An 8420-nucleotide genomic window follows, 5' to 3' on the forward strand; every position below is an offset into this window, starting at 1 on the left:
TGAAAAACTAGATTTGCTGATAAATAGGTAGCACCTAAATTATCACACCACAAACAAGGAGCTCTAGTGCTTTTCATACCTAGTTCCTTTAAAATTGACTATACCCATATGATCTCTGCTGTTGCATTTGCCAATGCTTTGTATTCTGCCTCTGTACTAGATCTTGAAACTATGGCTTGCTTCCTGGCACTCCAAGATATCAGATTTGGTCCAAAGAAAACTGCAAAGCCACCTGTTGAACGTCTGTCATCTAGACAACCAGCCCAATCAGAGTCAGAGAAGGCACTAATAAGTGTAGAAGATGACTTGCTGAAATTTAGGCCAACATTCAGCGTATTTTTCACATATCTTACTATACGCTTTGCAGCAGTCATATGAACAGTGGTAGGTGCATCAAGAAACTGACACACTTTGTTAACAGCAAAGGAAATGTCTGGTCTAGTCGGTGTTAGGTATTGAAGTGCACCTACCAAACTTCTGTACTTTGTACCATTTTCTGAACTCAAGGGCTCTCCTTCAACAAGAGATAATTTTTCTGTGCTGGATAAAGGAGTGGGTGCAGGCTCACAACTTTGTAAACCAGCCTTTTTTACCAAGTTTGTTGCATATTTTTCTTGAGAGAGGTGAAGACCATCCTTGTGTTGCTTTACCTCAATACCAAGAAAATAATGTAGATCTCCTAGATCCTTGAGGGAAAATTCTGTACTCAAATCTTTCAACAGTGCAGTTATAGCTTCATCAGATGAGCTTGTCACAATTATATCATCAACATATATGAGAACAAATATGGATATACTTGATTTGTTATAAATGAACAATGACGTGTCAGACTTTGAGGGAACAAAACCAAGTGCTTGCATCTTCTTACTGAGACGAGAATACCATGCTCTTGGTGCCTGCTTTAGTCCATACAACGCCTTGTCAAGTTTACACACATGAAGTGGTGCATGTGTGTTTACAAACCCAGGTGGTTGTTTCATGTAAACCTCTTCTTCCAGAACACCATGGAGGAACGCGTTCTGAACATCTAGCTGACGTAGACTCCATCCCCTGGACACAGCAATGGACAAAACAAGACGAATAGTAGCAGCCTTTACAACTGGACTAAACGTGTCCTCATAGTCAATACCATAACATTGTTTAAACCCTTTGCAACGAGTCTAGCTTTGTAACGGTCAATGGTTCCATCAGCTTTCCTTTTAATCCTAAAAACCCACTTGCAGTCAATAAGATTTTTACCTCATTGTGAAGGAGCCAAGTGCCATCTTCTGTTTTTCTTAAGTGCTATAATTTCATCATGCATTGCTTTTCTCCAATTTGCATCACCCAAAGCTTCCTCAAGTGTATTGGGTTCTCCTGGTTCACCTGTAGAACATACCAGCCCATATTTTGTAATGTGTTTATAATCAATAGGTTTAATTACCCCTTGTTGTAGTCGCGTTCGACGTGGAGGAGTAGGAGCAGGCGCTTCTGTAGAGAGATCCGGCGCAGAGGATCCCGGGTCTGGATCGAACTGATCCTCACCCGATCCCGAGGAGGATCCGCGCGGGCCTCCAGAAGCAGCGGCATCACCAGGCGATGTCGAAGCGGGATCTTCTGTGGTCGTGGGTCGTGGTGTGGAAGCCGATATCACCGCAGAAGATCCGGGCCTGGAGGCGTCATCATGGCCCAATGATTGCCTGGGCCCCGGGCTGAGCAAATCTGCCCCCGCGTCTGCCTAACGAGTAGTGGCACGACGTGTGTATACGCGCAGTTGGGCCTGACTCTGAACGCGGCCCGAGCCAGTACTGGCCCGCCACTTGTCAGGCGCAGAGTCGCGCGCACGAGGGGGAGCGCTGCCGCCCGCCAGATTCTGCCGCGTGGTTGGTGCAGATTCGGTGGCGCGCCCGCCTGCTCCTGTTTCGGCTGGCGCGGCAGAATCACTGCCAGGCGCGGGATCCGAGGAAGATCTGCTGCCTGGCTGCAGCACCTGCGCTGATCCCGAGATGGATGTGTCCCCCGAGCCAGGACACATGAAATAGGGGTCTGCAGCGCCATTTCCTTCATTATTTTCGACGATTTTTGCTCTGTTTTCTTCTGCATCATCACAAAGCTCATGGAGACCATTAGTAGGGTTAGTTAACATATGATCATCACAATTTGTAATACCCCCTTGATCATAGCCGGAGAGATGAGAGGGTAAAAGCAAGATTTCCTTGCGGAGTAGGGCACCGGCATTGGGATGAAGATCCGCAAAGGGAAATTTTGTCTCATCAAAAACAACATCACGTGAGATATATACCCTACCAGTGGAGATGTCAAGACACTTGACACCTTTGTGTTGGGCTCTATAGCCAAGAAAAGCACACCGTTTTGAGCGAAACATGAGCTTGCGTTGATTATAAGGCCGAAGAGAGGTGTAATCAGGTTTCGTGTGGAGGAGACGTTCCATAGGTGTTTCATTATTTATGACATGACTAGAAAGCATATTGATGATGTGAACAGCTGTTAGAAAGGCCTCATCCCAAAACTTGAGAGGCATGGAGGCTCCTGCGAGGAGGGCCAAGCCAACCTCAACAATGTGCCTATGCTTGCGTTCGGCTGACCCGTTTTGTTGGTGAGAGTGTGGGCATGATACTTGGTGAGAAGAAGGAATTGAGTTTCTCATATTCCCCTCCCCAATCGGATTGGACAGCAATGATCTTACTTTCAAACTTTCTTTCAACGAGTGCTTGAAAGTTGTGGAGAACTTGAAACACATCAGATCTTTTTTTGAGAAGATAGATCCATGAGAATTTGCTATAGTCATCGATAAAACTAACATAGTACGTGTGTCTACCAACAGAGGAGGGGGCCGGTCCCCACACATCAGAAAAGATCAATTGCAAGGGTTTAGTGGAGACACTAGTAGATGACTTTTAGCACACTGACATGAATCACAAATAGTTTCAACATTGCGCTCACCAACAAACGGGAGCTTATTTTTCCTAAGTAATTTTTCAACCAAAGAAAACGAGGCATGTCCTAAACGGTCATGCCATCATGTGGACGAAAGCTTGATAGCACCACAAGCTTGTTTATTGAATCTTCTAAACTCCGGAATCAACGGGTAGAGCCCTCGAACGCATCTACCTCGATAGAGAATTTTCCTCGTGGCCTGATCCTTGATCAAAAAGAAGGAGGGATGAAATTCAAGAAAAAACATGATTATCAATAGTAATTCTATGAATGGAGAGAAGATTCTTATGGGCACTAGGAACATGTAGGATTCTTTTGAGATGAATTTTACGACTAGGGGTATTAAAAATTGAGTGGCCAATGTGACTTATACCCATACCTTCACCACTGACCGTATGAATTTCTCCTTCATGGTGACTTTCTCGAGTTCATTGGTGATGTGGTTGGTGGCACCACTGTCAACATACCAGTTTGTGTCAATTCCATAGGAGCCATCGGCCGGCCGCCGCAGCAACTTTCTCTTCATCTTGTGAGGAGTCGCCGTCATCTTCTTCATAGCGGTACCAGCAGTCCTTTGCTGTATGGCCAGGCTTGCCACAAATTTGGCAGCGAGGCAAGTCCGGACGGGACCGGTTGGAACCACCACTGCCACCACCACGGCGCCCTTTGGAGTTATCAGAGCGCCCGCCGCCGCGTGAATTGTTGGAGTAGCCACTGCCGTTGGAGCTGAACCTCCCCTTGCTACGGGAAGATGAACGCGAGCGAGAGCCACCACCGCGGCCTCTGGATGCAGAGTTGGCCGATGATTTGAAGCCACCACCGGGACCATGATACTGTGCCATGCGTTGATCAAAGTTACTGAGCATGGCAAAAAAGTTCATCGAGAGTTACTGGAGTGACACGGGCATCTAGTGCGGAGACGAGGGGCTGATAGTCTTGGTCCAGCCCATGGATGATGTAGGAGATTAACTCGCCGTCCTGGATGGGTTTTCCCGCCGCGGCGAGTTCATCGGCGAGACCCATCATGGAGGCGAAGAAGGTGTGATTGCCCTTCTGCGCATTGATCAGCGCTGTCCGGATGTTGTTGACGCGGCTGAGTGACTGTGACAAAAACATGTTCGCCAGTGCCACCCAAAGAGCGCGCGCCGTGGTGATCATGGTCACCGTGATGAGCACTTCCTTGGAGAGGTGTTGGAGAAGATAGCCGAGGACCTGCTGATCCTCCTTCACCCAGAGCGGATGAAAGGGATTCGGCTCAGTGGTCTCCTTGCCGGCGGCGTCCTTGGTGGTGAGGACTTCGGCCGGCTCCGTTGCCGTGCCATCAACATAGTGGAAGAGGCCGGCACCCCGCAGTTGTGGCATGACCTAAGTCCGCCACAAAACATAGTTGCCGCGGGTTAGCTTCTCTGGGGCTCCACCGCCGAGGGTCGACTGGAAGGAGGCGGAGGAGGAAGACATGGCTGCGCACACTTGATGGAGATGGATAAGCTAGGGTTTCTGGTGGAAGAAGGAGGCTCTGTATACCATGTGCGATGCGGTAAACGTCTTGGCTTTCCTGGCCAGACGTGTTGCGTGTTAAATAGCTGGGTTGCGAGCCTCGGATACGCGTACAGGTTGTTGGGATACATCTCTTGGAGAGAAAGAAAATACTAGAGATAAGAAAGATAAAGATTACATAGTATGCTAGCTAACTAACTACTCCACGGGATGATCTTGTACCAACGCAACTCCTTGACATACACACAATATCTCATGTTTGACAGCCTCAAGCTAGTACCATTCCACCACAAATGTGCAGAGGCATGCATCATCTATGCATGCCTGGTGCGGCCTTCCTCTTCGGTCTTATCATCCACCTGGCCGTCGGCGAAATATCCCATCCTACCTGCTCATTGTCAAGTATAACCACGCTTCCAACGCGACATTATCCTGAGTAAAAATGCATGCAGAACATTAAAAAAATCAAAATATCTAAATGTATAGCTTTCAAAAGTAGGATTTAATATAGCTTTCAACAGGATTAATCTGTAATATAATCAAGCATGGGCTAGATTATCATTGAGAAAGCATACTACAGAAGCAAGCTGAAGCTACCCGCTCTTAGGTCTATAGTGTATATTGTACACCATACAAGCATAATTTTGAGATCAACGCTACAACTTTGTCATGCATCAGGGTATGTTTGTTTTGAAAAGAACACAAGCTGTGTGGGCTGTTCTACAACTGATCTAATGACGACGTGAACATAAAAATGGCACGTGATATCTACAATTGATCCAATGAACTAAAATTGTCCCATAAGCCACTTTTTCCACTGTTTGGCTCATCCAACAACAACCTTTATAAAATAAGAAAACACACAACACATAAATTGAAAGACCTAATAGAATATGGAAGTGTTCCTAGCTCTAGCAACATTGCCGACATATGCATCTCAAGCAACAACAAACCATGGCTCTTCTCCGTTTCTGAAGCAAGTTAATTAATATGACAAAATCAGAAATAAATCTATATTCTTTTCTAATGGATATCAATCTATAAATCTGAATTATATTTGAGGCCACAAAGTGTAGCTTTTACCATAACAATACTGTACATTTTGAGAAAACAAATTGGGCTACTAAATTAATCATGAGTAGATCATGAGATTACTCGTCAATTTTAGTGAGCCCAGCCACTCCTTACTTACACCTATTCTTTTAATCAACATGCGCCTTTAATTCCTCCATGGCAGCATACAACCACCATCATGCTACGTGGGGTTTAACACTCCCGCAGAAATTAGAGCAAAACAAAAAAAGAACTATGTTGCGCATACTTTCACCTCATCTACTCACTATAATATCTAGAATTTGGAGCTGAGAATATACCTGCAGACAAATAATATAACATTGATGGGGATCCCTAACATCTCAACCAATCTGTTATCCTCCAGCTTGAGACTACTTGTAAAGTAACTTTCTGCACTAAATCCCTCGCCTGTAACGATAAATGGTTGTATTTGCATTGTACATTTTTCTAAGGCGGGTCATGAATCTGGAAGATCTTTCAACAAAACATGGGACGGAAGATAATAACACTACACTAATGGGGGCAAGGCTCGAGTAGTCAGTTTTGTTGAGCCATAAGTACAAACACTTCATCTACAAGCCTGCTCGTCCCAACTTTACACCTAAACATTTCTGTATGTGGGTGTATCACATCCATGCCCCGTCATATCTTGAATGGGAAGTCATATGGCTAGAGATCAAAGGGATCAACACCTAAGGTTTTTATTTCTTAAATAATCGGCCAAACCGCCAGCCAATATTGATTTTTAGAAAGTAAAAGTTAAGCACAATATGAATATACAAATGGAAATTCTACACTTTAAATGCGTACATCATCTTCTCAAGTGAAATAATAAAGACTCCCCTGTTCGTTAGAAAAAAGAAACTCCCATGTCAAGGTAATCTTCCTAGTACAACCACTTGTTGTGCTTCCTTTAAAGAAACTAATAAGGACCAATCGTCATTAGGAACTTCGGATATCAACACAAATCCTTAATTTGGATCGCTGTAAAATATAACCAAGGATATAAGCACGAAAGCTACAGTAGCAGTTAGCATATGCTGAATCATAAAGGAAGAGCCGAAGAGGAGAGCATAGAAAAAATAGCATGTGGTCTTCATATGCTGAAAATGAGAATCAATAACCAAGTAGATTCAGAATGGGGATAGATTCAGGCCTGAAAAGGTTGCAGTCTCTCTCCTTTGCTTTACTGCATAGGTCATTTTTTATTAGAGGTTCCAGCTCTACACAGTACCTATGCAAGTGCCTAATCAGGATACATGTCACTGTTGAAACGCAAAACAAAAAACCACAACAACCATTGAACACAAACAAGAGAAGAGGAGAAATCTTACACTTCGATGAAATAGATAATACACATGCATTAGTTACCTCACACTTGCTGAGCTTGAAGAATTTGATGAAGATGATGTCAGTGTACATTGTACTTATGGGATTCCTTTGCATCCATGGACGCCCCAAAAAAGCTGCACATATTAAGGAAAAAAAGTGTTTGATGACAACAAGTTAACAGCCACACAAATCCAAGGCGGCGTATAATCTTCGTGTTTGGGCTTATTGTGCTAAGGATGCCGAAAAGCTGCAGGTGCAACAACGGGTGTAAATTCAACACTGCCGCATGTGTTTCTCCATTGTCCACAAATATTAAATTTCAGTAATTTGCATAAGCCCTGAACCTTCTGCCTTCCTTAATTCAATGTTCAGGTGAACAAAATGAATATTGTAGTTTCCGCAAAAAAAATTGAATGGAGTGAATGTTGCTACAGTCACATTAGCCGAAGTAATAGATGAATCTGTACTGTCCGTATAAATAAATCTATAGACTATAAAAAAACTAAACGGTGATACTCACCCACAGTACCTCTTTAGTAGTGATGTCCAGCGTTGGAGGCATGATTTATGTTAGTAGCAAGTGGTTAGTAGTCGATGAGAGTACCATGCATGATTGCAGTGCTCGAGATGAAACTGCTCCTAGTTGAACATTCACACAGAAAGGACACGTTATATATGACATCTCAAGTGAGAAGACCATGTAGCAGTTATGTCCAGCCGTGAAGGCATAATTTATGTAGCGCCAACCTTAACGGCAGCACGTTTAGAGACATGATTTAGATGAAGAGTGAGTCCAGCCATGGAAGGATATGCTGCAAACGAATCTATACTACTATTAAACAATTGAACAATTTCTTTCTTAACGCCACACAACAATTGTACCCAGGTTGATTAGCACCGCTAGATTAAACCCACTGAATAAAATCTAATGGTTATGATTAACTTAATCCCGAGTCATGTGTGTAGTTAGCAATTTAGAATGACTGACCGTACTCCACCCGCATAGGAATATTCCACATGCCGTTTCCCACTAATCACGTTATTCCATCTGTTAATTCCTCCCCTACCAAAAATCTCTTCCAATCAAATAGGAGGCATGCACGCCCGCCGCACGGAGTCATCACCAACCTCCTCCACTCCTCTCGCTCCCCACGCCCATGCGATGCCGCCTAGATCAGAGGAATTGGAGGCCGTCGCTCCGCCATGTTCCGTTCAGGAGCCGAAACAACAAGCACCAATGGCCGCTCCACAGCCGGCGGCCAACACAAGTGGGTTACACATCTGGCGAGCCGTCGACTCTATCTTTCCCACCGTGCCGCGTCAAGAACACCTCTGTAGTGGCTCTCGGTTTGGTCACGCCTGCGCCATTGGGTTTCTCTCTCAGTCTGTTGTTCATACGACTCTAATAATTTGCCAAGATCGGATTTTATCTACGTATCCAACCAGGGCAGACTGATGAGAGCGAGTTTCTTGCCGGATTCGTCCGTCAAACAAGCAACTCCTTGATCTTTACTCATGTTTCTCTTGGTGATGTTCAGGTGTCGCACTACCTGCAGGGAAGCTCAAGGCCATCGCCACCG

At 44.7% G+C, this 8420-nt stretch overlaps 1 long non-coding RNA gene across 1 annotated transcript; it reads right to left on the reverse strand.

The window, feature by feature from the left end:
- Nucleotides 1-4705: 4705 nt before the first annotated feature.
- On the reverse strand, nt 4706-7532 carry LOC125522220 (uncharacterized). The gene is made up of 3 exons (XR_007289692.2): nt 7370-7532; nt 6880-6974; nt 4706-4866 (listed from the first exon to the last, which is right to left on the reverse strand). It is a non-coding gene; the product is annotated as an uncharacterized LOC125522220 (long non-coding RNA).
- Between the last annotated feature and the right edge of the window lie 888 nt (nt 7533-8420).

The sequence above is a fragment of the Triticum urartu genome, chromosome 7A (assembly GCF_056163025.1).
Source record: "Triticum urartu cultivar PI428250 chromosome 7A, HENAU_Tu73, whole genome shotgun sequence".
Taxonomy (NCBI): domain Eukaryota; kingdom Viridiplantae; phylum Streptophyta; class Magnoliopsida; order Poales; family Poaceae; genus Triticum; species Triticum urartu.